Source organism: Balaenoptera acutorostrata, chromosome 11 (genome assembly GCF_949987535.1).
Source record: "Balaenoptera acutorostrata chromosome 11, mBalAcu1.1, whole genome shotgun sequence".
NCBI classification, from domain to species: domain Eukaryota; kingdom Metazoa; phylum Chordata; class Mammalia; order Artiodactyla; family Balaenopteridae; genus Balaenoptera; species Balaenoptera acutorostrata.
This window is the reverse complement of record NC_080074.1, coordinates 7,942,817-7,969,590: the sequence shown is the minus strand read 5'-3', so window position 1 is coordinate 7,969,590 and position 26,774 is coordinate 7,942,817. Positions and strand designations below refer to the sequence as shown.

At 43.7% G+C, this 26,774-nt stretch overlaps 1 long non-coding RNA gene across 1 annotated transcript; it reads right to left on the bottom strand.

Moving 5' to 3' along the window:
• Positions 1-11,636: 11,636 nt before the first annotated feature.
• On the bottom strand, positions 11,637-20,472 carry LOC130709252 (uncharacterized). The gene is made up of 3 exons (XR_009009764.1): positions 20,163-20,472; positions 19,557-19,596; positions 11,637-11,788 (listed from the first exon to the last, which is right to left on the bottom strand). It is a non-coding gene; the product is annotated as an uncharacterized LOC130709252 (long non-coding RNA).
• Positions 20,473-26,774: the final 6,302 nt, after the last annotated feature.

Below are 26,774 nucleotides of genomic sequence, written 5' to 3'. Positions count from 1 at the left end.
CTGAGCCTGCGCGTCTGGAGCCTGTGCTCCGCAACAAGAGAGGCCGCGATAGTGAGAGGCCCGCGCACCGCGATGAAGAATGGCCCCCACTTGCTGCAACTAGAGAAAGCCCTCGCACAGAAACGAAGACCCAACACAGCCATAAATAAATAAATAAATAAATAATTTAAAAAAAAAAAAAAGAAAATTGGGGCTTCCCTGGTGGCGCAGTGGTTGAGAATCTGCCTGCCAATGCAGAGGATACGGGTTCGAGCCCTGGTCTAGGAAGATCCCATATGCCGCGGAGCAACTGGGCCCGTGAGCCACAATTACTGAGCCTGCGCGTCTGGAGCCTGTGCTCCGCAACAAGAGAGGCCACGATAATGAGAGGCCCGCGCACCGCGATGAAGAATGGCCCCCACTTGCCCCAACTAGAGAAAGCCCTCACACGGAAACGAAGACCCAACACAGCCATAAAAATAAATAAATAAATAAACCCAAAGTTTAAAAAAAAAAAAAAAAGAAAATTGCAGATAATATCATTCATGAACATAGACAAAAAATTAGCAAATTAAAAAATATTACTACTGAGTTGTAAAACAAAGTATTAGCAAATTGAATCCAGCAATATATAAAAATGATAATCATATCCATATGAAGTTTATACCAGTTATACAAAGTTGGTTCAACTTTGCAAACTTAGGATAGGCAAAAATGTCTTAAAACACAGAAAGCACTAATCATAAAAGAAAAACTTGATAAGCTGGACTTCCTCAAAATTAAAATTTTATACCCTTCAAAAAAAAAAAAGAAAAGGTAAATCTTAGATTGGGAAAAAATATTCACAACACATATATATGACAAAGGACTTATATTCAGATTACATTTTTTAAAATTCCTACAACTCAGTAATAAAAAAAAAGACAACAACTCAAGTTATAAAAATGGGCAAAAGACTTGGATACTTCACAAATGAAGGTATACAAATGGCCAATAAGCACATTAAAAGATACTCAACATTGTTAGTAATTCCGGAAATGCAAATTAAAACCACTATGAGATTTCACTACACACCCAGCAGAATAGCCAACATTAAAAGGACTGACAAGGGAATTCCCTGGCAGTCTAGTGGTTAGGACTCTGTACTTTCACTGCTGAGTGTAGGGGTTCAGGCCCTGGACAGGGAACTAAGATACCACAAACTGGGGCTTCCCTGGTGGAGCAGTGGTTGAGAATCTGCCTGCCAATGCAGGGAACACGGGTTCGAGCCCTGGTCTGGGAAGATCCCACATGCCGCAGAGCAACTAAGCCCGTGAGCCACAACTACTGAGCCTGCGCATCTGGAGCCTGTGCTCCGCAGCAAGAGAGGCTGCGACAGGGAGAGGCCCGCGCACCGTGATGAAGAGTGGCCCCCACTCGCCGCAACTGGAGAAAGCCCTCGCACAGAAACGAAGACCCAACACAGCCCCCCAAAAATAAATAAATAAATAAAAATTAAAAAAAAAAAAGATCCCACAAACTGCACGGGTGCAGCCAAAAAAAATTTTTTTTAATTTTTTAATAAAAATAAAAGGACTGAGAAGATCAAGTATTGTCAAGGACATGGAGTAACAGGAACGCTCACACACGGCTGGTGGGAATGTAAAATGCTATAAACACTTTGGCAGTTTCTTTCTTTCTTTCTAAAAGACACTTACCACACCACTCAGGACTCCCACTTCTAGATGTTTACCCAAGAGACAGAAAAACCTATGTCCACACAAAGACCTTCATGTGAATGTTGGGGTTTTTTGGTTTGTTTGTTTTTTCATTTCTTGGCTGTGCTGCACATTTGTGGGATTTTAGTTCTCTGACCAGGGATCGAACCCAGGCCCTCGGCAGTGAAAGCGCCAAGTCCTAACTATTGGACTGCCAGGGGATTCCCTTTTTTTTTTAATTTATTTTTTATTTTTAGACCTTCATGTGAATGTTGGTAGCTTTATTCATAATAGCCAAACCATGGAAACAGCCCAAACAAATGGTGAGTATATAACCAATCTGAGATCCATCCATTCAGTGCATCACTACTCAGCAATCAAAAGGAGCAAACTATGATAAATATGACATGGCTGAATCTCAAAAGTGTTATGCTGAGTGAAAGAAGCCCGGGTTCAATCCCTGGTTGGGGAACTGAGATCTCGCAAGCAATGCGGCGTGGCCAAAATTAAAAAAGAAAAAAAAAAAACCATTACAGTAACATACAGAGTATTTTCACTGCCCTAAAAATCCTCTGTGCTCTGTCTACTCATCCCTCGCTCCCCCCAACCCCTGGCAACCACTGACCTTTTTATTGTCTCCATAGTTTTGCCTTTTCCAGAATGTCATATAGGTGGAATAACGCAGTATGCAGACTTTTCAGATTGGTTTCTTTCACTAGGTAAAAAGCATTTAAGATTCCTCCATGTCTTTTCATGGCTTGATAGCTCATTTATTTTTAGCACTGAATACTACTCCATTGTCTGGATGGACCACAGTTTGTTTATTCATTCACCTACTGAAGGAATCTTGGTTGCTTCTAAGTTTAGGCAATTATGAATAAAGCTGCTGTAAACACCGTATGCAGGTTCTTGTGTGAACATAAGTTTTCAACTCCTTTGTATAAATACCAAAGAGTGAAATTGCTGGATCATATGGTGAGATTATGCTTAGTTTTATGAGAAACCGCCAATCTCTCTTCCAAAGTGGCTGTACCATATTGCATTCCCATCAGCAAAGTTCCTGTTGCTCTACAGCTTTGTCAGCATTTGGTATTGTCAGTGTTCCAGATTTTAGCCATTCCAATAGGTGTGCAGTGGTATCTCATTGTTTTAATTTGTATTTTCCTGGTGACACAAGCTGTGGAACATCTTTTCATATGCTTATTTGCTATCTGTATATGTTCTTTGGAAAGATGTCTGTTAAGATCTTTGGCTCATTTTATAATCAGGTTATTTCCTTATTATTGCATTTTAAGAGTCCTTTGTATAATTTGGAAAACAGTCCTTTATCAAATATGTCTTCTGCAAATATTTTCTCCCAGCCTGTGGCTTATCTTTTCATTCTCCTGACAGCGCAGAAGTTTTTAATTTTAAGGAAGCCCAGCTTACTAGTTATTTCTTTCAAGGATTATACTTTTGGTGTTATATCTTAGAAGTCATTGCCAAACCCAAGATCATCTAGATTTTCTCCTATGTTATCTTCTAGGAGTTTTTTTTGTTTTTATTTACTTTTGGCTGCGTCAGGTCTTAGTTGTGGCACGTGGGATCTTTCGTTGCAGCACACGGGCTCTTCGTTGCGGCGCGTGGGCTCCTCTCTAGTTGTGGCACATGGGCTTCTCTCTAGCTGTGGTGCACGAGCTTAGTTGCCCCATGGCACGCGGGATCTTAGTTCCCTGACCAGGGATAGAACCCACGTCCCCTGCATTGGAAGGCGGATTCTTAACCACTGGATCACCAGGGAAGTCCCTTCCAGGAGCTTTATAGTTTTCTGTTTTACATTTAGGCCTATGATCCATTTTGAGCTAATCTTTCCAAACTGTGTATGGTCTGTCTAGATTCATGTTTTTTTTGCATGTGATGTCCAGATGTTCCAGTATCATTTGTTGAAAAGACTATCCATTGTATTGCCTTTGCTCCTTGGGCCAAGTATCATTTGACTATTTTTATATGGGTCTATTTCTGGGCTCTCCATTCTGTTTCATTGATCTGTCTATTCTTTAACCAATACTATGCTGTCTCGATTTACTGTAGCTTTATAGGAAGTCTTGAAGTTGGGTAGTGTCAGTCCTCCAACTTTGTTCTTTAATTTTGAGTTGGCTAATTCTGGATCTTTTGCCTCTCCCTACAAACTTTAGACTGAGCTTGTCAATATCCACAAAATAACTTAGTGGGATTTTGATTGGGATTGATTTGAATCTATAGATCACGTTGGGAAGAACTGATATCATGATGTGATATCGTGAGTCTTCCTATCCATAAACAGGGAATAACTATTTAATCCTTCTTTGGTATCTTTCACCAGAGTTTTGTAGTTTTCCTCATGTAGGTCTTGTATGATATAAATTTTTAATACGCATACTGATGTATTCAGTATGGAGTTTGTCCATGTAATTGCCATCTGTCTTTGAGGTCAGGGCCATGTCTGCTTAAGTAGCAGATGGTGTGACAACATTTGTAGGTATGGACATCAGAAATGCTGATGAAGGGGAGGAGAATCTGACAGATTCCATTAGAATCTGGATTCTAATCCCAGCTCGACCACTAACTTGCTGTATGACCTCTGGCAAGAGATTTCCCCTTCTGGGCCTTAATGAAGGGGTTAGGCTAAACCAGTGGATCCTGGGCTCAACTCCCAAATGTTTTTTCAGTAGGTTTGGGGTAGCACCTGGAGAAGTCTGTATAATTAAAAACTTAGGGTTGTTTAGAGACATTAGTTTGCCATTTTCTCAGTCTGCTGGCTTTCCTGAAAAAAGTCATATTCCTTGCCTCAACACCTCGTCTCTGATTTATTGGCCTGTCGTGTGGCGAGCAGAGGGAGCTTGGACTTGGTAACAAATGTGGCTTAGCCAGCCAGGAGCCTTGCTGCTTGTGGCTAGCTGGCCCTGGTCAGGCAACACTGGGGCAAGTCCCTGGCAGCTGCCAGGACCATTTGTCCTGAGGATCTTCCCTTCAAAGTTCCCTGAAGTGGCACCAGCTACCCCAGTGCTCCACAGTTGAAGCAAGGAACCGACCGGCTCTGCGAGTCCATGGACTCGACTTTGTCGGCCGTGTGGATGAAAGGCTCTTGGTGCTCCAGCCAGGCATCAGGGCTGTGCCTCTGAGGTGGGAGAGCCAACTTCAGGACACTGGTCCACAAGAGACCTCCCAGCTCCACGTAATACCAAACGGCGAAAATCTCTCAGAGATCTCCATCTCAACATCAAGACCCAGCTTCACTCAACGACCAGCAAGCTACAGTGCTGGACACCCTATGCCAAACTAGCAAGACAGGAACACAGCCCCATCCATTAGCAGAGAGGCTGCCTAAAATCATAATAAGGCCACAGACACCCCAAAATACACCACCAGACGTGGACGTGCCCACCAGAAAGACAAGATCCAGCCTCATCCACCAGAACACAGGCACTAGTTCCCTCTACCAGGAAGCCTACACAACCCACTGAACCAACCTTAGCCACTGGAGACAGATACCAAAAACAACGGGAACTACGAACCTGCAGCCAGTGAAAAGGAGACCCCAAACACAGTAAGATAGGCAAAATGAGACGACAGAAAAACACACAGCAGATGAAGGAGCAGGGTCAAAACACACCAGACCTAACAAATGAAGAGGAAATAGGTAGCCTACCTGAAAAAGAATTCAGAATAATGATAGTAAGGATGATCCAAAATCTTGGAAATAGAATAGACAAAATGCAAGAAACATTTAACAAGGACGTAGAAGAACTAAAGAGGAACCAAGCAATGATGAAAAACACAATAAATGAAATTAAAAATATTCTAGATGGGATCAATAGCAGAATAACTGAGGCAGAAGAACGGATAAGTGACCTGGAAGATAAAATGGTGGAAATAACTACTGCAGAGCAGAATAAAGAAAAAAGAATGAAAAGAACTGAGGACAGTCTCAGAGACCTCTGGGACAACATTAAACGCACCAACATTCGAATTATAGGGGTCCCAGAAGAAGAAGAGAAAAAGAAAGGGACTGAGAAAATATTTGAAGAGATTATAGTTGAAAACTTCCCTAATATGGGAAAGGAAATAGTTAATCAAGTCCTGGAAGCACAGAGAGTCCCATACAGGATAAATCCAAGGAGAAACACGCCAAGACACATATTAATCAAACTGTCAAAAATTAAATATAAAGAAAACATATTAAAAGCAGCAAGGGAAAAACAACAAATAACACACAAGGGAATCCCCATAAGGTTAACAGCTGATCTTTCAGCAGAAACTCTGCAAGCCAGAAGGGAGTGGCAGGATATACTTAAAGTCATGAAGGAGAAAAACCTACAACCAAGGTTACTCTACCCAGCAAGGATCTCATTCAGATTTGATGGAGAAATTAAAACCTTTACAGACAAGCAAAAGCTGAGAGAGTTCAGCACCACCAAACCAGCTTTACAACAAATGCTAAAGGAACTCCTCTAGGCAAGAAACACAAGAGAAGGAAAACACCTACAATAACAAACACAAAATATTTAAGAAAATGGGAATAGGAACATACATATCGATAATTACCTTAAATGTAAATGGATTAAATGCTCCCACCAAAAGACACAGACTGGCTGAATGGATACAAAAACAAGACCCATATATATGCTGTCTACAAGAGACCCACTTCAGACCTAGAGACACATACAGACTGAAAGTGAGGGGATGGAAAAAGATATTCCATGCAAATGGAAATCAAAAGAAAGCTGGAGCAGCAATTCTCATATCAGACAAAATAGACTTTAAAATAAAGAGTATTACAAGAGACAAAGAAAAAGAAAAAAAAAAAGAGAGACAAAGAAGGACACTATATAATGATCAAGGGATCGATCCAAGAGGAAAGTATAACAATTGTAAATATTTATGCACCCAACATAGGAGCACCTCAATACATAAGGCAAATACTAACAGCCATAAAAGGGGAAATCAACAGTAACACAATCATAGTAGGGGACTTTAACACCCCACTTTCACCAATGGACAGATCATCCAAAATGAAAATAAATAAGGAAATGCAAGCTTTAAATGATACATTAAACAAGATGGACTTAATTGATATTTATAGGACATTCCACCCAAAAACTACAGAATACACATTTTTCTCAAGTGCTCATGGAACATTCTCCAGGATAGATCATATCTTGGGTCACAAATCACACAAAGAAAGAAAACTACAGGCCAATATCACTGATGAACATAGATGCAAAAATCCTCAACAAAATACTAGCAAACAGAATCCAACAGCACATTAAAAGGATTATACACCATGATCAAGTGGGGTTTATTCCAGGAATGCAAGGATTCTTCAATATACGCAAATCAATCAACGTGATACATCATATTAACAAATTGAAGGAGAAAAACCATATGATCATCTCAATAGATGCAGAGAAAGCTTTCGACAAAATTCAACACCCATTTATGATAAAAGCCCTGCAGAAAGTAGGCATAGAGGGAACTTTCCTCAACATAATAAAGGCCATATATGACAAACCCACAGCCAACATTGTCCTCAATGGTGAAAAACTGAAACCATTTCCACTAAGATCAGGAACAAGACAGGGTTGCCCACTCTCACCACTATTATTCAACATAGTTTTGGAAGTGTTAGCCACAGCAATCAGAGAAGAAAAAGAAATAAAAGGAATCCAAATTGGAAAAGAAGAAGTAAAGCTGTCACTGTTTGCAGATGACATGATACTATACATAGAGAATCCTAAAACTGCCACCAGAAAACTACCAGAGCTAATCAATGAATTTGGTAAAGTAGCAGGATACAAAATTAATGCACAGAAATCTCTTGCATTCCTATATACTAATGATGAAAAACCTGAAAGTGAAATTAAGAAAACACTCCCGTTTACCATTGCAACAAAAAGAATAAAATATCTAGGAATAAACCTACCTAAGGAGACAAAAGACCTGTATGCAGAAAATTATAAGACACTGATGAAAGAAATTAAAGATGATACAAATAGATGGAGAGATATACCATGTTCTTGGATTGGAAGAATCAACATTGTGAAAATGACTCTACTACCCAAAGCAATCTACAGATTCAATGCAATCCCTATCAAACTACCACGGGCATTTTTCACAGAACTAGAACAAAAAATTTCACAATTTGTATGGAGACACAAAAGACCCCGAATAGCCAGAGCAATCTTGAGAACGAAAAATGGAGCTGGAGGAATCAGGCTCCTAGACTTCAGACTATACTACAAAGCTACAGTAATCAAGACAGTTTGGTACTGGCACAAAAACAGAAATATAGATCAATGGAACAGGATAGAAAGCCCAGAGATAAACCCACGCACATATGGTTACCTTATCTTTGATAAAGGAGGCAAGCATATACAGTGGAGAAAAGACAGCCTCTTCAATAAGTGGTGCTGGGAAAATTGGACAGGTACATGTAAAAGTATGAAATTAGAACACTCCCTGACACCATGCACAAAAATAAACTCAAAATGGATTAAAGACCTAAATGTAAAGCCAGACACTATCAAACTCTTAGAGGAAAACATAGGCAGAACACTCTATGACATACATCACAGCAAGATCCTTTTTGACCCAGCTCCTAGAGAAATGGAAATAAAAACACAAATAAACAAATGGGACCTAATGAAACTTAAAAGCTTTTGCACAGCAAAGGAAACCATAAACAAGACCAAAAGACAACCCTCAGAATGGGAGAAAATATTTGCAAATGAAGCAACTGACAAAGGATTAATCTCCAAGATTTACAAGCAGCTCATGCAGCTCAATAACAAAAAAACAAACAACCCAATCCAAAAATGGGCAGAAGACCTAAATAGACATTTCTCCAAAGAAGATATACAGATGGCCAACAGACACATGGAAGAATGCTCAACATCATTAATCATTAGAGAAATGCAAATCAAAACTACAATGAGTGGGGCTTCCTTGGTGGCGCAGTGGTTGAGAGTCTGCCTGCCGGTGCAGGGAACACGGGTTCGAGCCCTGGTCTGGGAGGATCCCACGTGCCGCGGAGCAACTGGGCCCGTGAGCCACAACTGCTGAGCCTGCGCGTCTGGAGCCTGTGCTCCGCGGCAGGAGAGGCCGCGACGGTGGGAGGCCCGTGCACAACGATGAAGAGTGGCCCCCACTCGCCGCGGCTGGAGAAAGCCCTCGCACAGAAACGAGGACCCAACACAGCCAAATAAATAAATAAATAAAATAAATTTAAAAAAAAAAAAAAAAAAAAAACTACAATGAGGTATCATCTCACACCAGTCAGAATGGCCATCATCAAAAAATCTAGAAACAATAAATGCTGGAGAGGGTGTGGAGAAAAGGGAACACTCTTGCACTGTTGGTGGGAATGTAAATTGATACAGCCACTATGGAGAACAGTATGGAGGTTCCTTAAAAAACTAAACATAGGGCTTCCCTGGTGGCGCAGTGGTTGAGAATCTGCCTGCTAATGCAGGGGACACGGGTTCGAGCCCTGGTCTGGGAAGATCCCACATGCCACGGAGCAGCTGGGCCCGTGAGCCACAATTGCTGAGCCTGCGCGTCTGGAGCCTGTGCCCCGCGACGGGAGGGGCCGCGATAGAGAAAGGCCCGCGCACCGCGATGAAGAGCGGTCCCCGCACCGCGATGAAGAGTGGCCCCCGCTTGCCGCAACTGGAGAAAGCCCTCGCACGAACCGAAGACCCAACACAGCCAAAAATAAAATAAATAAATAAATAAATAAAAAAATCAAGTAAAACTTTAAAAAAAAAAAAAAAAAACTAAACATAGAACTACCATACGACCCAGCAATCCCACTACTGCGCATATACCCTGAGAAAACCATAATTCAAAAAGAGTCATGTACCAAAATGTTCATTGCAGCTCTATTTACAATAGCCAGGACATGGAAGCAACCTAAGTGTCCATCATCAGATGAATGGATAAAGAAGATGTGGCACATATATACAATGGAATATTACTCAGCCATAAAAAGAAATGAAATGGAGGTATTTGTAATGAGGTGGATGGAGTTAGAGTCTGTCATACAGAGTGAAGTAAGTCAGAAACAGAAAAACAAATACAGTATGCTAACACATATATATGGAATCTAAGGAAAAAAAAAAAAAAAAGGTCATGAAGAACCTAGTGGCAAGATGGGAATAAAGACACAAACCTACTAAAGAATGGACTTGAGGATATGGGGAGGGGGAGGGGTGAGATGTGACAGGGTGAGAGAGTGTCATGGACATATATACACTACCAAATGTAAAATAGATAGCTAGTGGGAAGCAGCTGCATAGCACAGGGAGATCAGCTCAGTGCTTTGTGACCACCTAGAGGGGTGGGATAGGGAGGGTGGGAGGGAGGGAGATGCAAGAGGGAAGAGATATGGGAACATATGTATATGTATAACTGATTCACTTTGTTATAAAGCAGAAACTAACACACCATTGTAAAGCAATTATACTTCAATAAAGATGTTTAAAAAAAAACCAAAAAAACTTAACGCTGGTGTTTTTGATCTCTGGGATCCACTGACTTATTTGGAGTAAAGGTTCCCAAATTTCCTCCACTCATGTGCCTTTAGTGATTCAATCATTGTTTCATGATGTCCCAGGCCTAAAGAAATACCTAATAGTTCTGTCATTAAGTAGATAAGCCCAAACAAACTCAGTAAGTTTTTTTTTTTAATAAATTTATTTATTTATTTATTTATTTATTTATTTTTGGCTGTGTTGGGTCTTCGTTGCTGTGCACGAGCTTTCTTTAGTTGCGGTGAGTGGGGGCTACTCTTTGTTGCGGTGCACGGGCTTCTCATTGTCATGGCTTCTCTTGTTGTGGAGCACAGGCTCTAGGCATGCGGGCTTCAGTAGTTGTGGCACGTGGGCTCAGTAGTTGTGGCTTGCGGGCTCTAGAGCTCAGGCTCACTAGTTGTGGCGCACGGGCTTAGTTGCTCCGTGGCATGTGGGATCTTTCTGGACCAGGGCTCGAACCCGTGTCCCTTGCATTGGCAGGCAGATTCTTAACCACTGCGCCACCAGGGAAGCCCCAAACTCAGTAAGTATTTATGTCCTAACAATTTAGTGCCTTTTGGGCACCGCACACTGTCTCAAACCTCGGAATCAGACTGGACACCCCACTCTCTTTTCCTCTTCCACATTGATTTACACACAGTACTTGCTTTTTATCACAACAACCTCCAAAACCACGGTTTGGCAAAGGTATGACATTATCAGAAGGAATGCAGTGTGAGCCAGCGCTGAAACTGCCTCAAGCTACCAGTCTGTGCAGAATCAGGCGGCACTGCGTTATAGGCTGAATGGTGCCCCCTCTTCAGATTCATTCATGTTGAAGTCCTAACCCCCAGGACCTCCGACTATGACTGAATTTGGAGACAGGGCTATTATGGAGGTAATTAAGGTAAAATGAGGTCATATGGGTGGGCCCTAATCCAATATGACTGGTGACCTTATAAGAGGAGATTAGAACACGGATATGCCCACACAAAAGAAAGACCACGTGAGACACAGCAAGAAGACAGCCATCTGCAAGCCAAAGAGAGAGGCTTTGGAAGAAATGAAACTTGCTGACACCTTGATCTTGTACTTCTAGCCTCCAGGACTGTGTTGTTTAAGCCACCCAGTCTGTGGTAATTTGTTAGGGGAGTCCGGCAAACCAACACACTAGGTTTCCTCTAAGATTTTAAAATATCCCTCAGCACCCCTGAGAGGTCCCTGCCATGCCTCAGAGCACCTCAACACACAGTTGCAGAACCACACACAGAGGGTCTTAAATATTCCCCACTCAAATCCGTAATTGCTAGGGTTAAGTCAGCTAGCAAAATTTCACTCAGCATATATAAACATTTCTGCCCTAATCACACACCTGGCTCTTTGCTTCAGCAGACATCCATCACTTGGTAGAAGAGTCACCCTAGGCCAGTGATTTACGTAGCCAGTTAGGAGGTCGTTGGAGTAGTTTGGGAGAAAGCCAGTCGTGAACCGGACCGGGATGGTAGCAGTGGGAATGCAGAAAAGTGGACATATCGGGATATGTTTTGTGGTGAGAAGTAGTTCAGTCAGAACTTGTAGATGGATCTGTGAGTGGGAGAGAGCAGAATCAAGGATAATTCCTAGGTTTTTGTTTATAATTAATTATATTTCTACTGTGACTACAATCTTTCATTCCACAATTTTTAGTGAGAGCCTGCTAAATGCCATACTATGTCCAAGGTGTTGGGATACAGAAGTGGGAAAGACAACGTCCCTGCTTTCACTTGATTAGGAGTGTGGATGTTAAAGCTAGACTGCCTGGGTTCAAATTCCAGCTCTGTCACTTAGCTGTGTGACTTTGGGCAAGTTACTTACCCTACCTAAGACTCAGTTTCCTTATCTGCACAATGGGGATAATAAAGGTATCCACCTCCTAGAACTGCTATAAGGATTTAAAAAGTTAATACAGTACAGCACTTATAACAGTGCCTAACAAGAGTAAGCAGTCTATAAGTTTTAGCTATTACAACTCAGGGAACTTTTATCCTAGTGGAAGGAGACAGAAAATAAACACTGAATATTATATTGTGATAAGTTCAATGAAGAAAATCAAAAAGGGGGATGTGATAGAGAGCTTCATGAACTACTTTACACTGGGGGCTCAGGAAAGGCCTTTCTGAGGAGATAACATTTAAACTGAGACCTAGGGGAATTCCCTGGTGATCCAGTGGTTAGGACTGTGCACTCTCACTGCCAGGGGCCCAGGTTCAATCCCTGGTCAGAGAACTAAGATCCCACAAGCCGTGCGGTGTAGCCAAAATTAATTAATTAATTAATTAAATAAAATAAAAAATAAACAAGCCAGTAGTGAAAATAAATTTGCTTTAAGAAATAAAATAAAATAAGACCTAAATGGTAAGAAGGAGCCAGACATGAGAATATCCAGGAAAAGAACATTCTAGAAAGAAACAACAAAAGCAAATTCCCCAAGGAACAAATCTGGCATGTTCCAGCGACAGAAAGAAGGTCAGTAGGGCTGGAATTCCGTGAGAGAGGGAGAGAATGATGCAGAATGAAGCTGGCAAGGCAGGCAGTTGACAGATCACATAGGCCCTTATAGGTCAGCAGGGTAAGGAATCAGCTTTTATTTCAGAGTAATGAGAGGGACTTCTCTTGTGGTCCAGTGGTTAAGACACTGCGCTCCCAACGCAGGGGGCCCTGGTTCCATCCCAGGTCAGGGAACTAGATCCCATGTGCATACCACAACTAAGAGTTTGCATGCCGCAACCAAGACGTCTGCATGCCACAACAAAGATCCCTCATGCCACAACTAAGACCCAGCACAGCCAAAATACATAAATAAATGAATATTAAAAAAAAAAAAAGACTGATGAGGAGTAGGGAGTGATTAAATGAGGAAGGCGGCATGGTTTGACTTACTTTTTAAAGAGATCTGTCTGGCAGTTGTATGAATAGGTTTTAGGGACAAGAGTCTACTATAGGACTTCAGGCAAGAAATAAGGGTGACTTCATCTGGGGGGAGGGACAGAGGTAAGAGGACAGATCTGAGATGTGTCTTAGATATAGAATCAACTAGACTTGTACTTCATACAAAGGTCCTGCTGTACAAAGCTCAGGACAGTCTGCCTCATACTAGTCACAGGTGTTGACATTTGCAGCTTAGATTCAGATTTGCAGCCTTAGGGCTTTAGATTCTGACAGTCGTGGATCTGAATTCTGGCTCCATCACTCAGCCACTGTGTGACCTTATACAAGCCGTCCTCACAGCTTCCTCCCCTGTAAAAGGGCGATGGAAAACAACACTTGGCTTAAGCGTAGCTGTGGAAGTTAAATGAGAGAACCCAGTCAGAGCACTTTGCACAGAATCTGACCACACAGGAAGAGCTCAGTGAATGTCAGCGGTTATCACTGCACTCAGTTACTGGACATCTCCACACTCATTCTGATGAGCCAACTGCAACTGTTCTTTTCCTGGCCTCCCTGCCTCCAGCTCCACCTGCTCCAATCCGTCCTCAACTCTGCTGTAGGACTTTACCTCGGACATAAACCAGTCATGTCACTCCCCTTTCAGAATCACTGCAACGGCTCCCCTGCCTACAGACAAAACCCCAAAGTCTTAGAACAACACCCAAAGGCCCTGAGCACTCGGCACCCTGCCTGCCTCCCCACCAGCCCCTTCCCACGTCCTAGCCTACAGCCATGCTACATTATTTCAGTTCCCCAAATAAACCACTGCTCCAACTTACCATGCTTTTGTCTACGCCGAAGTATTCTTACCCCCATGTACCTGTTAAACAATAACTCATCTGTCGAGACACAGCTTAAGTATCACTTATCCTGACACCTCCCTTCCCATCCACCGAGAACTGCTCTCTCCTCTCTATTATCACTGTAAATTGCACATAATTCCAATACTTCACTGATCAATCTATAATCTTCACCTGTGAAGTCGCAGAGGGCAGGCACTGAGAGCACCTCTGAAACCCCTGCACGGTACAATTCAGGAAACATCTAATGAATGGAGAACAACGCAGAAGGAGGGGACTTTTATGAATACACTTCTCCAGGGCAGTATGTTTAGCTCCTAGTTGGTGGTCTTCTTAGGGAGGCTTCGCCCTGAGATGGTTAGGAGAAAGGGCTCTGGAATCGGAAAGAAATGTGTTGGAGCACAAACAGTGAGGATGTTCCACTGCGTCCTCACTGTGCGACCCTGAATACGTTACTTAACCTAAGACTCATCTTAGGTCTTCCTCTGTGTCTTCATCTGTAAAATGGAATGATAATAACCTCATAGGGTTGTTGCAAAGAGCAAAAGAGACGTACGTAATGAGCTCAGTCAAGTGCCTGGCATCCATCGAGCACTCAGTGCAGAGTAGCTTTTAAAAAGTGCAAAAGATATATACAATGGAATATTATTCAGCCATAAAAAGAAACGAAACTGAGTTATTTGTAGTGAGGTGGATGGAGTTAGAGTCTGTCATACAGAGTGAAGTAAGTCAGAAACAGAAAAACAAATACAGTATGCTAACACATATATATGGAATCTAAGGGAAAAAAAAAAGGTCATGAAGGACCTAGTGGCAAGATGGGAATAAAGACACAGATCTACTAGAGAATGGACTTGAGGATACGGGGAGGGGGAAGGGTAAGCTGTGACAAAGTGAGAGAGTGTCATGGACATATATACACTAACAAACGTAAAATAGATAGCTGGTGGGAAGCAACCGCATAGCACAGGGAGATCAGCTCGGTGCTTTGTGACCACCTAGAGGGGTGGGATAGGGAGGGTGGGAGGGAGGGAGATGCAAGAGGGAAGAGATATGGGAACATATGTATATGTATAACTGATTCACTTTGTTATAACGCAGAGACTAACACACCATTGTAAAGCAATTATACTCCAATAAAAATGTTAAAAAAAAAAAAGTGCAAAAAATACAGCAGACCGCTAATAGTGATTATGGGGTGTGGGGAGATAGATTTCCATTTTACGTATTTTTATGTATTGTTTGAAAATCAGAAAAATAAAGATATAGCAAAATTAATAATAAAAATTTAAAACAGGGGGATTTCCCTGGTGATCCAGTGGTTAAGACTCCAATGCTTCCACTGCAGGGGGCTCAGGTTCAATCCCTGGTCGGGGAACTAAGATCCCGCATGCCACGCTGGCACGGGAGAAGAATTTTAAAAATTTTTTAAATTAGGGACTTCCCTGGTGGCACAGTGGTTGAGAATCCGCCTGCCAATGCAGGGGACACAGGTTTGATCCCTGGTCCGGGAAGATCCCACATGCCTCAGAGCAACTAAGCTCGTGCGCCACAACGACTAAGCCTGTGCTCTAGAGCCGGTGAGCCACAACTACTGAGCCCGCGTGCTATAGCTACTGAAGCCCGTGCGCCTAGAGCTTCTTGTGCTCCGCAACAAGAGAAGCCACCGCAATGAGAAGCCCGCTCACCGCCACGAAGAGTAGCCCCCGCTCGCCACAGCTAGAGAAAGCCTGCATGCAGCGACGAAGACCCAACTCAGCCATAAATAAATAAATTTTTTAAAAAACCAAACAAAAAAACAGATCCAAGCCTTCTACTCCATATCCATTGTTTTTTACATGCTCCCAAACCCTGGAGAGATGGGTCATGTTTAAGAATAAGTATGGCCTAACACAACATTGAAAATCAACTATAGTCCAATAAAAAAATAAATAAATAAAATAAAACGTGAGCCAAAAAAAAAAAAAGGCACCACCAAAATCAGTAAGTCTGTCTGAAGTGCTTAGCAATAAAGCAAAGGTGGTAAAAAAAAAAAAAAAAGAAGTATGGCCTTGGTCAGCAGGGGGCTGGCACTGGGAGAAGAAAATGGTTTCTTAGGAATCCTTTGCCCTCGACTGTCCATTCTAAACCACAAAGTAAGGAGACAGGTATCCGGGGCAGTAGCTCTGTTCAGTGATGAACACTATATAGATAACAAGAGTTTCTTCCAAGCCAGCAGTCACAGACTTACATGCTTTCAGTGGTCAGATGCCAGCACAGATGCATGCATGTTGTAAACAGTGGGGACTGGCAAGCTGGAGAGGACAAATGCCGTCTAAAGGAAACAGAGCTAGCAGCCCCAGCCAAGTGCTGCCCACCGTGTAGGCACCAGTGTCCCCACATATTCTAATTTTTTAAAAAAGAAAAGCTGAAAATCCAGATTATTTTTTGTAAAATTTAAATATTACTTCAAAAAATTTTATAACCACAGTACCAGCCAAACAAAACACTTTTGCAGGCTGAATTCAGCACATAAGTTCCAGTTTGCACCACACTTTTCTACAGGATTTCTTAGGAAATTGAGGCTGGGGCAAACCATGAAAATGGGTACCTCCACCAAGGTCAGAGTCCTTCATCTTTGCCTGTGTGTGTACAAATGAGTTAAGCCTGTCTGTCCCCATGTCCTTCCCAGTCAACAGTAAAGCTGATAGTCTTTTTTTTTTTAACAAAGTATCTAAAACTTCACTCAACATGCTTCAGGGTAAAGAGAAAAAAGTAATTTCTACTTATTCTTCACAACCCAGCTGAGGTGATACCTTCCCCGGGAATCTGTCCCCTGATCCCTTAGCCCACCACGCTCTGTAGGGCTAGCTAACATTCCCTGAGCACTTACTGTGCCAGGTCCTGCCTGAAGATCTTTACCAGTAAAAACCCATCTAATCCTCTCAACATACCTGTGATGCAGGTACTACTCCACACCCATTTTACATAAGATGAAGTAACCTGCCAGAGACCACTCCATTTAGACAGAGCAGGGTCAGGACTTGGATGGGGAACTCCTTGAGGACTAGTGTCTCATCTTAATCATTTTTGAATCCAGAGGGATAAGTACTTTGGCACTAAATGTTCACGAATGAACAGACAAATGGATCACTCCCCATCTGTATATGTGGATACGGTAGGCTCTAAAGGGTGATCTTGACAACACAGGTATTTCTTCAACAATCTTTCTATGCGTCACAACCTATTGGGCTCTAGACATGAACAGATCATGGTTAGAGGGCTCAGTTTGGTGAGGGTACCAGGTGTGTAAATTTTAAATTTAAAATAATAGCAATGTCACTTGGTTTGGCTTGCAAAAATCAGGGAAAGCTTCCTGGCAGAGGAAATGCTCAAGCTGAGTCTTGAAGGAAGAGAGTAAAGTGCTTCTCAGGCAGATAAGGACAGAAGGGAGAGTCCAGCTGAGGGGCAGCATGTGCAAAGGCCTCGAGATGACCAAATCTTTATCCAAAGACCTGCAATCAACCCTGAATGGCTCACACGCAAGGAACATGGTGGGCACATTGGGAGAGGCTGGAGGGTGGACAACTTCCAAGCATTCAGGGCCTTGACTGGGTAAGAGACGGGGAACAAAAAAGGGGTTTTATTTTTTTAACAGTTTTATTGAGGTATGATTTGCATGCTATAAAAATTCATCTCTTTTATGTGTACAATTCAATGATTTTTAGTAAATTTAAAGAGTTGCATAACCATCCCCACAATCCAGTTTTAGATCTCAATTACCCCAAAAGACCCCTCCTGTCTGTTTGCAGTCAATGCCTGTTCCCACTTCCACCCCAGGCAACCACTGATCTACTTCTTGATTGTACAAATGTCCAATAAACAACAAGGTCCTACTGTATAGCACAGGGAACTATACTCAATATCTTGTAATAATCCATAATGGAAAAGAATCTAAAAAAGAATAGATATACATGTGTATAACTGAATCACTGCTGTACACCTGAAACTAGCACAACATTGTAAATCAATTATATTTCAATAAAAATTTTTTTTTAAAGTCTGGGATGAATAAAAACACAACAACAACAACAAAAAATGTGCCTTTCCACTAAAGGCAGAAAAAAAATGACCTGATCAGATTTATATTTTTAAAACAACCTCTGAGTTGTGGAGGTTGGTTCGAGGGGGATTAAGACTGAAGGCTGGGACTTCCCTGGTGGTGCAGTGGTTAAGAATCCGCCTGCCAGTGCAGGGGACACGGGTTCGAGCCCTGGGCCGGGAAGATCCCACATGCCGCAGAGCAACTAAGCCCGTGCACCACAACTACTGAGCCTGTGCTCTAGAGCCCACGTGCCACAACTACTGAAGCCCACATGCCACAACTACTGAAGCCCACGTGCCTAGAGCCTGTACTCTGCAACAAAAGAAGCCACCGCAATGAGAAGCCCGCGCACCACAACGAAGAGTAGCCCCTGCTCGCCACAACTAGAGAAAGCCTGCGCACAGCAACGAAGACCCAACGCAGCCAAAAATAAAAAAGACTGAAGGCTGCCTCTGTCACTATTTCCCTCAATGCTCAGATTTAAGCACCTGAAGGCAAAGGCCTTTTAACAAACTACCAATCACCTTTCTTACTGGACATGCTGGAATCTCCACCAGATGTTTTTTCATAAGTAACACCTAATTGGTCCAAGTGTCAGATGAGTGGTTAGTCCCACTAATCAATATTGAGTGCACTTATCACAGGAAACCAGCGACATTTTCAGATTTAATTGTTGTCAGTGGAAGAATGTGCTCTTGCAATTCACTTTCTGTTTTGCACCACCCCTCTTGAGATGTCAGGATTGTATTAAAGGAATTACTGCTGTTGGTGTCTCCAGAGCACCACATTATATTTAGAAAGAGGGGCTACAACATCACCATGGATTTATAAATGCTTATCTCAAGCCCTGTAGGAGTGGTTGGGCTATTTTTTTTTTTTAAGGCTTCCTAGTTGATTTTAAGGTGATCAGCTGAAATGAGCAAAAAGCATGGTGGGTTGTCATGAGGATTCAATAAAATACTCAAAGCACCTGGCAAAAGTAGCTTTTCATTAAATATTCACAGACTCTGAACCTGGATCGATCAACAATGGGAAAAGTGTGGTTTAGTGAAAAGTTTTTTCGGCACCAAGAGGGCTGGTTTACTTAACTTTCCTAAGCTTCACTCTCATTTCTAAAAGGATAAAAAAAACCGTCCTGCCTTTTAAGTTTGCTGTGAGGAAAAACAAGGTTACATGATAGGTGATAAGACATAGCCCAGAAAACACCTGACACACATCACAGACAGTAGAAAACACTTGGCCCCTCTTCCCTTTCACAGGCCAATGGGGACTGGACAAAAATAGCATCTCTCAGGGTACCTGTCAGTGTCTGTGGTGACGGACTGCCACCTGCCTAGACCTCGCTGCATGTATTAGTAAATACACCCCTCAAAAATGGGCATCTGATAAGCACCTGCCAATTAACTGTACACCTAGAAATGGTATCACCAAACTAACTGCCATTATTCTACAAATAAACAATTTCGGTTCCTTTAAGTGAGATTTCAAAATCCCTACTTACATTTCTCATGTTCCTTCCAGTAATTTGCTAGAAGGTGAACCTGTCAATAGGAAGGACAAAAATTATTATTTATCACCAATGCCCTCAAAATAATTGTTGCTCAGAAAACCCAAAACATTCATTTGGAATTTTCACAATTCAGGCAACCCCCTATCCAACTACTTCCCAGTTTTGAGTTCGCCTAAAGGACTCCTCATAGTTGGTCCAGCCCAAACCAGGAAACATTTAAAAAATAATAAGAGTTAAAACTGCTGTGGCCTGGTGATCTGGGTTGCTGGGACACCGTTGTTGGGAGTTGGGAAGGGGCAAGCAGATCCAGCAAAAGTATTGTTTTAAACTAACAGCTAGGAGCTCAGATGAGGTCACAGGATGTTTCAGTTTCAGAGCTTTATGCTCGTCCAAGGCAGTTATCCTACAAGCCTTTGATTTATTCAACATTAATGCTCTGCCCCTGCTCCTTGATCTTATAAACTTTTCTAGAACACAATTTCTCCACCTATTTATAAAGGGAGGCTAATAAAAACACTTCCTTGGTGGGTTAATTGTGAGGCGTAATCTATGACAACGTATCTGAAAGTGCTTTACACTTTGCAAAGCACTACTCACATATTAGTTCTTAGTCTTCCTAAATCCAGCCATTTTCACGTCGGAGGAAAGTATGGCCCTCAAACATCAAACGCCTTCCCAAGGTCTTTCAGCGAACTAGGGCAGAGCTCGCTCAGTTATCTCCACCCATCAAACCTTCTCAATCTTCAAAGCCTGGTTCAAGAACGCGTTTTCCTCAGCCTAGCGCAGCCGGCAAGACCCAAACGGCCCGGGTTCGCATCCCAGCTCTGCCTCTTTCACAATCCTAGGACACACGTGCGCCCTGTGTGCCAAGACTGCCACCGCGGGAAGGAAAGGGTGGTGACGGCGCCTGGCCAGCCTGGGCGCTTAATAATGGCACTTAGCCGCTGTCAGCCCAGTTATCACTCCCTTTCCTGTTTTCTCCCCGCGCTGGGGCTGCAATCAAGGTCGGGATACTTCGAGAGCTCGCTGCGCGCCAGGCACTGCGCTAATTGCTCTGGCCGAGCGCAGCCCCTCTCATCAGCCCAAGACAAAGGGGGGGAGGGGGGGAGTCGCGCCGCCCCCTTCCCCCACGCTGGGCGCAGCCCCGGGGCGGGCATCCCAGCTCTGTGGCCCCCAACTCAGTAGTTCTCCCGTCGACCCCAGCGCCCCCACCCTACACGGCGGTCACTGACGCCCCCAGACTGGACCCCGCTGTCCAGCAGTCCCAGCGAGCCCGCGCCGCTGCTCCCCGCTCCGGCCGGGCTTGCACGGGTACGGGCTGCAGGCTTCCAGCCGACGGGCGCGAGGGCGGGGGTGACGGACGCTGGGGCCGCGCGCCGGGCGGGGGGGCGTGCCCCGGGGCGGGGCGGGGTGGCCAGCGGTTGGCGCTGGGAACCGGCGAGCGCCGCCCGCCCACGTGACCCACTGGCCCGCCCTGCCCCTCCGGGGATGGAGGCGGGGCAGTTATTGCGATCGCCTTTCGCCTAGGCGGCATCCCCACCCCCTACCACTGGGGGAGCACCAGGGTCAGGAGCTAGCCGTTATCATCCCATTTTGCAGATGAAGCGAAGAACTGAGGCCTTCCCAGAGTCACAGGTGGCCGACCGGGTGTCAAAGCGGTTAGCACCATGCCCCCCCTTGTCGGGGCCGCAAAGCGTTGGTCTCCTTTCCTTTGGATTATGTTGGAATGGAAGCTCCAAGAGGGCAGGAACTGTGCCGTCCTCCCGTTCGCTGTTGTGTCCAGAGCACAGTAGGCACGCAGTAAATCATTTGAACAAATAACTCTTACTCTGGGGGCTTCCCTGGTGCCAATGCAGGGGACTCGGGTTTGAGCCCTGGTCAGGGAAGAGCCTACATGTCGCAGAGCAACTAAGCCCATGCGCCACAACTACTGAGCCTGCGCTCTAGAGCCCACGTGCCACAACTACTGAGCCCGCGAGCCACAACAACTGAAGCCCGTGCGCCTAGAGCCCGTGCTCGGCAACAAGAGAAGCCACTGCAATGAGAAACCCGCGCACCGCAACGAAGAGTAGCCCCTGCTCGCCGCAACTAGAGAAAGCCCACACGCAGCAACGGAGACCCAGCGCAGCCAAAAATAAATTAATTATTTAAAAAAAAAAAAAAGGAAGAAAAAAGAAAAAAATTTTCTCTATTAAAAAAAGATAAATAACTCTTACTCTGGCCCTTCGCTATCTCTCTAACCTCAACATGAGTCGTCCTGCCCTCTCCCCAAAGATCTTATGAAATAACTGGGGGAAGGCCAGACAGGTGTGATAGGATATGGAAACAAGCACCCAGCCTGCACAGCACTGGTGCAGAGGAGTTAATCCAATTTACAGGATAGGTTAAGAGAGACCAGCTAGGAGGCTTCAGTGAAACCCAGAGCAGGGATGATAGTGGTCTGGGTTTAAGGGGTGGCAGTAGGGATAGAAAGAAGAGGAAATATCTGAGATAAGTTTTGGAGAATTAAAGGGATTTGCTGACGGATTGAAAGTAAGCGATAAAGAGGGAGGAATCAAGAGGAAGTTCCTGAGTGGCTGATGGTGCTGGGTACTGAAATGGGGAAAACTAGAAGAGAAATAGGTTTGGAGTAAGGGAATAAAGTGTTCTGTTGTGCAGTTTATGATGTAAGCTATCTCTACAGATGGATATATAAGTCTGCAACTCAGAGGACAAACACACAGGCTGAAGATTGGAATCCGGGGCATATAAATGGCATTTACAGCATTAAGTATGAAAGACATCAGGCTTCCCTGGTGGCGCAGTGGTTAAGAATCTGCCTGCCAATGCAGGGGACACGGGTTCGAGCCCTGGTCCTGGCAGATCCCACATGCCGCAGAACAACTAAGCCCATGCGCCACAACTACTGAGCCTGCGCTCTAGAACCCACGAGCCACAGCTACTGAGCTCGTGTGCCACGACTACTGAAGCCCATGCACCTAGAGCCCATGCTCCACAACAAGAGAAGCCACCGCAATGAGAGGCCTGGGCACTACAACGAAGAGTGGCCCCCGCTCTCCGCAGCTAGAGAAAACCCGTGCGCAGCAAGGAAGACCCAATGCAGCCAAAAATAAATTAAATAAATTAAAAAAGGAATGAAAGACATCACCTTCAGTGAGAAGTAAAGAGAAAAGAAGCAGGTCCAGGACAGAGCCCTGGAGATCACCATTACTTAGGGTTGAGGTAGAAGAGGAAGGCCCTGCAAAGGAGAGAGTATTGGCCAGAGGGGCAGGAGGAAAACCAAGAGGGACCCAGAAAGGACAGTGTTTCAGGAAGGATGGGGTCATCGGTTATGTCCGATGCCACTGAGAGAAGAAAGATGTGGCTCTACATCAGAGAAGCTGTACTTGAACTTGACAGAGTGCTTTTGGTGGAGTGTGGGGACAGGTGGAGAAGTGAGGAGAAGCCGAAGTGGAGGTAGTGTGTGCAGACAATTCTTTCAAGACATTGGGGAGTGGAATAGCACCATGGCCGGGGACAGAGGAGGTGATTTCAAGGGATTTATTTGTATAGGATGGGTGACACATGAGCACATTTGTGCTGTTACTGGGATCTGACAGAGGGCGAGAGATTAATGATCCCAGAGAGACAGGAACAGTGAATCACAGAGGGAAGCCCCCCAAAAGAAGGGAGTATATGAGGTTGTGTGTAAAGGCATGGCTCAGACCAGCCAAAAAGCAAGCGTAACTTTGCAACAGCTCAGACAAGGCCCAGGAGCTCCACTGCAGAAGGAACAGCCACACTGTTCCAGGGTGGCCACTGTTGCTTAGCAACCTGTGTTTAATAAGATGTTTCAACTGAATTCCTAATTAACCGCCATTTCAACTTATGCTAACAGTTTCTGTCACTGTGGGGTCCTGCCTCAGCTTCCTTCCCTCCCCCAAAGCCTGGTACTTTTGTTTCTTTTGTTGAAATGTGTGAAACTGGAAAGCTCGGGTTTCTGCTTTCCTCTACTGTTAATGATATATGCATTGAGATGTGAAAAATAATACATCACAGAGAAGATGGATTTAGGGACTCTCATACTATCTTAAAGGGAGGTTGTCAAAAATTGCAGGATTTACATCTCCAGGTCAGGGCTCTCTGGTGAGCTCCAGCTGCCTTCTTGCCCTCTTGGAGGCATGCCAGACCAAGCAGAATTCTTAATTCCCTCTATTCAGCCACCCAAACTCACTTATTCCTTGTACAGTTTTTAACCACTACAGAACATGATCCCACCATCTACCCATCAGACATGTTTACCCAGAGTCATTCTGGATTCCTCCTCTTCCAAACCTACTCCATACAATTAATTACTGCCTCCAACATATTTCTCAAATTCTTCTACTTTTCTGTATGCCTTCTAAGTCTTCCCTAGCCCAAGCCACCATCGTCCTTCCCCTGGATCAGTCCAGGAGCCTTCTAACTGGTCTCCCTGCTGCTTCTCTTGACCCACCTCCAATCCATTCTCCACACAGCACCCAGAGCGTGAGCTCTTAAAACATAACCTGAACAATTTACTCCGCTCCTTAAAACCTTTAAAGTTTTCCCATTATATTCTCCCGCCAACTGGAGCTGTTCACCTCCCTCTCTAAATTCTGTGTCTGTGCCTGGAATGACCTTTCCCCAGCAACTCTCTTCTCCTAACTGGCTCCTTCTCATCCTGCAAGTCAAGGCCTTCTCCCCACACCCCCTCTGCAGGTGCTCCCTTCCCTATTCTCCATCACAGTGCCCTGCTAATTTCCTTCTCAGTTGGAACTAGATGTTTGTTCAGTTTCCACTATCGCCCTGCAGGAGGCAGTAAACTCCATGAGGACAGAGCTGTTCACCTGTGTCTCCTCAGTGTCCAGTGTGCTCCCAGGCACAGAGTAGGCACTAAATAATATGATGAATAAGTTGATTTGTTTGCCAGGAGCAGATTCTCTGTCTGTGAGATTCATGGCTGTGCATTTATAAAATTAATAAAAGTTTAAGCAACTCACAAAAGTTATTCTTCTAGGTAGGTTTACTCTTCTAGTTGCTGCCACCTAGCATCTAATAGGATGATAATAACTACCATTTACTCTGCCCAGTATGTGGCAGGCACTGCACATTTATTATTTCTAATTCTTACAAAAACCCAATGAGGTGGTCTTACTCCTATTTTACAAATTAAAACTCTGGGGTGTATATCCGAAAAAAAACGAAAACACTAATTCAAGAAGGTACATGCACCCCAACGTTCATCACAGCATTATTTACAATAGCCAAGAAATGGAAGCAACCTAAGTATCCAGCAACATATAAATGGATAAAGAAGATGGGGTATATGTATACAATGGAATATGACTCAGGCATAAAAAAGAATGAAATTTTGCCATTTGCAATAATATGGATGGACTTGGAAGGTATTATGCTAAGTGAAATAAGTCAGAGAAAAACAAATACTGTATGATATCACTTATATATGGAATCTAAAAAATAAACTAGTGAATACAACAAAAAAGAAAGAGACTCGGGGGACTTCACTGGTGGTGCAGTGGTAAAGAATCCGCCTGCCAATGAAGGGGACACGGGTTCGATCCCTGGTCCAGGAAGACCCCACATGCCGCGGAGCAACTAAGCCCGTGCGCCACAACTACTGAGCCTGTGCTCTAGAACCCGCAAGCCACAACTACTGAGCCCGTGTGCCACAACTACTGAAGCCCATGCTCTAGGGCCTGTGCTTCTCAACAAGAGAAGCCACCACAATGAGAAGCACACACACCGCAACGAAGAGTAGCCCCCGCTCGCCACAACTAGAGGAAGCCCGCGTACAGCAACGAAGACCCAACACAGCCAAAAATAAATAAATAAATTTATAAAAAAAAAAAAAAAGAAAGAGACAGATATAGAGAACAAACTAGTGGTTACAAGTGGGGAGACGAAAGGGGGAGAGGCAAAGTACTATGTACAGATAAGTAAGCTACAAGGATATATTGTATAATATAGGAAATATAGCCAATATTTTGTAATAACTATAAATGAAATATAACCTTTGAAAATTGTGAATTACTATGTCGTACATCTGAAAATTATATAATATTGTACATCAACTATACCTCAATTTTAAAAATCTTTGTTGAAGAAACAGGGAGAAAAAAGCAGCAGCCTGTTGTAATCCTTGAAGTCTCATTAACTAGCTCTTTAGTCTTTGAGCACTTAGTGTATGCTAGGCTCTGTTTTTGGCTCTGGAAATACAGCAGAGAACAAGACAGACTTAAGTCCCAGCCCTCATGAGGCTTACATTCCAGTGGCAGGAGATAGGCAATAAACAAGTAAACTAATGAATGAGAACATTTCAGAGAGAAACAAGTGCTACAAAGGACTGTAAAATGGGGGAAGAGATACAGAGTGAGGGGAGGGAACAACTACTTTAAATAAGGTCCCAGACAAGGTGACTTTGAGCTGAAATCCAAAAAGATGAAGATCCATCCATGAGAAGAGCCATGGAAAGAATATTGCATACAAGTAGAACAGCAAGTGCAAAGGCCCAGAGGCCAACTCAAGCTTGGCAGTCAAAAACAGAAAGAAGAGGTGAGTGGATGGATGCAGCGAAAGGTAGAAAGGATGGTACAAGAGGAGGTTGAAAAGAAAGCTGGGGCCAGGTTATTGTCGATTGTTTGGATTTCATTCAAAGTGCAAGGGGAAGCTATTAGGGGTTTTAAGCAAGAGAATGAACATGGTCTGGTTTGTGATTTTAAAAGATCACCTGCCTGGATTAAAGACAATGAAGATTCAAACCAAGAAACTAGTTGGAGGGCTGCTGCAGTGGACCAGTGGCTTTTATTAGGGTGGTAGAGGTGGAGAAATAGAGGATACATTTTGGAGGTAGAAGAACCAACAGGGACTTCCCTGGTGATCCAGTGGTTAAGACTCCACGTTCCCAATTCAGGGGGCCCGGGTTCTATCCCTGGTCAGGGAACTAGATCCCACATGCCTCAACTAAAGATCCACATGCCATAATGAAGATCCAGCATGCCGCAACTAAGACCCGGTGCAGCCAAATAAATAAATATTTTTTTAAAAGAACCAACAGTTTTTGTGGATAGCACAGATATGGGGTTGGAGGTAGAAAGGGTTGAAGAAAAGAAAGAAATCAGGAAAGACTTTCACATATAACTGGTGGACCTCAAATTTAGAAATATATTTAACATATGTTGAGCCCCACTT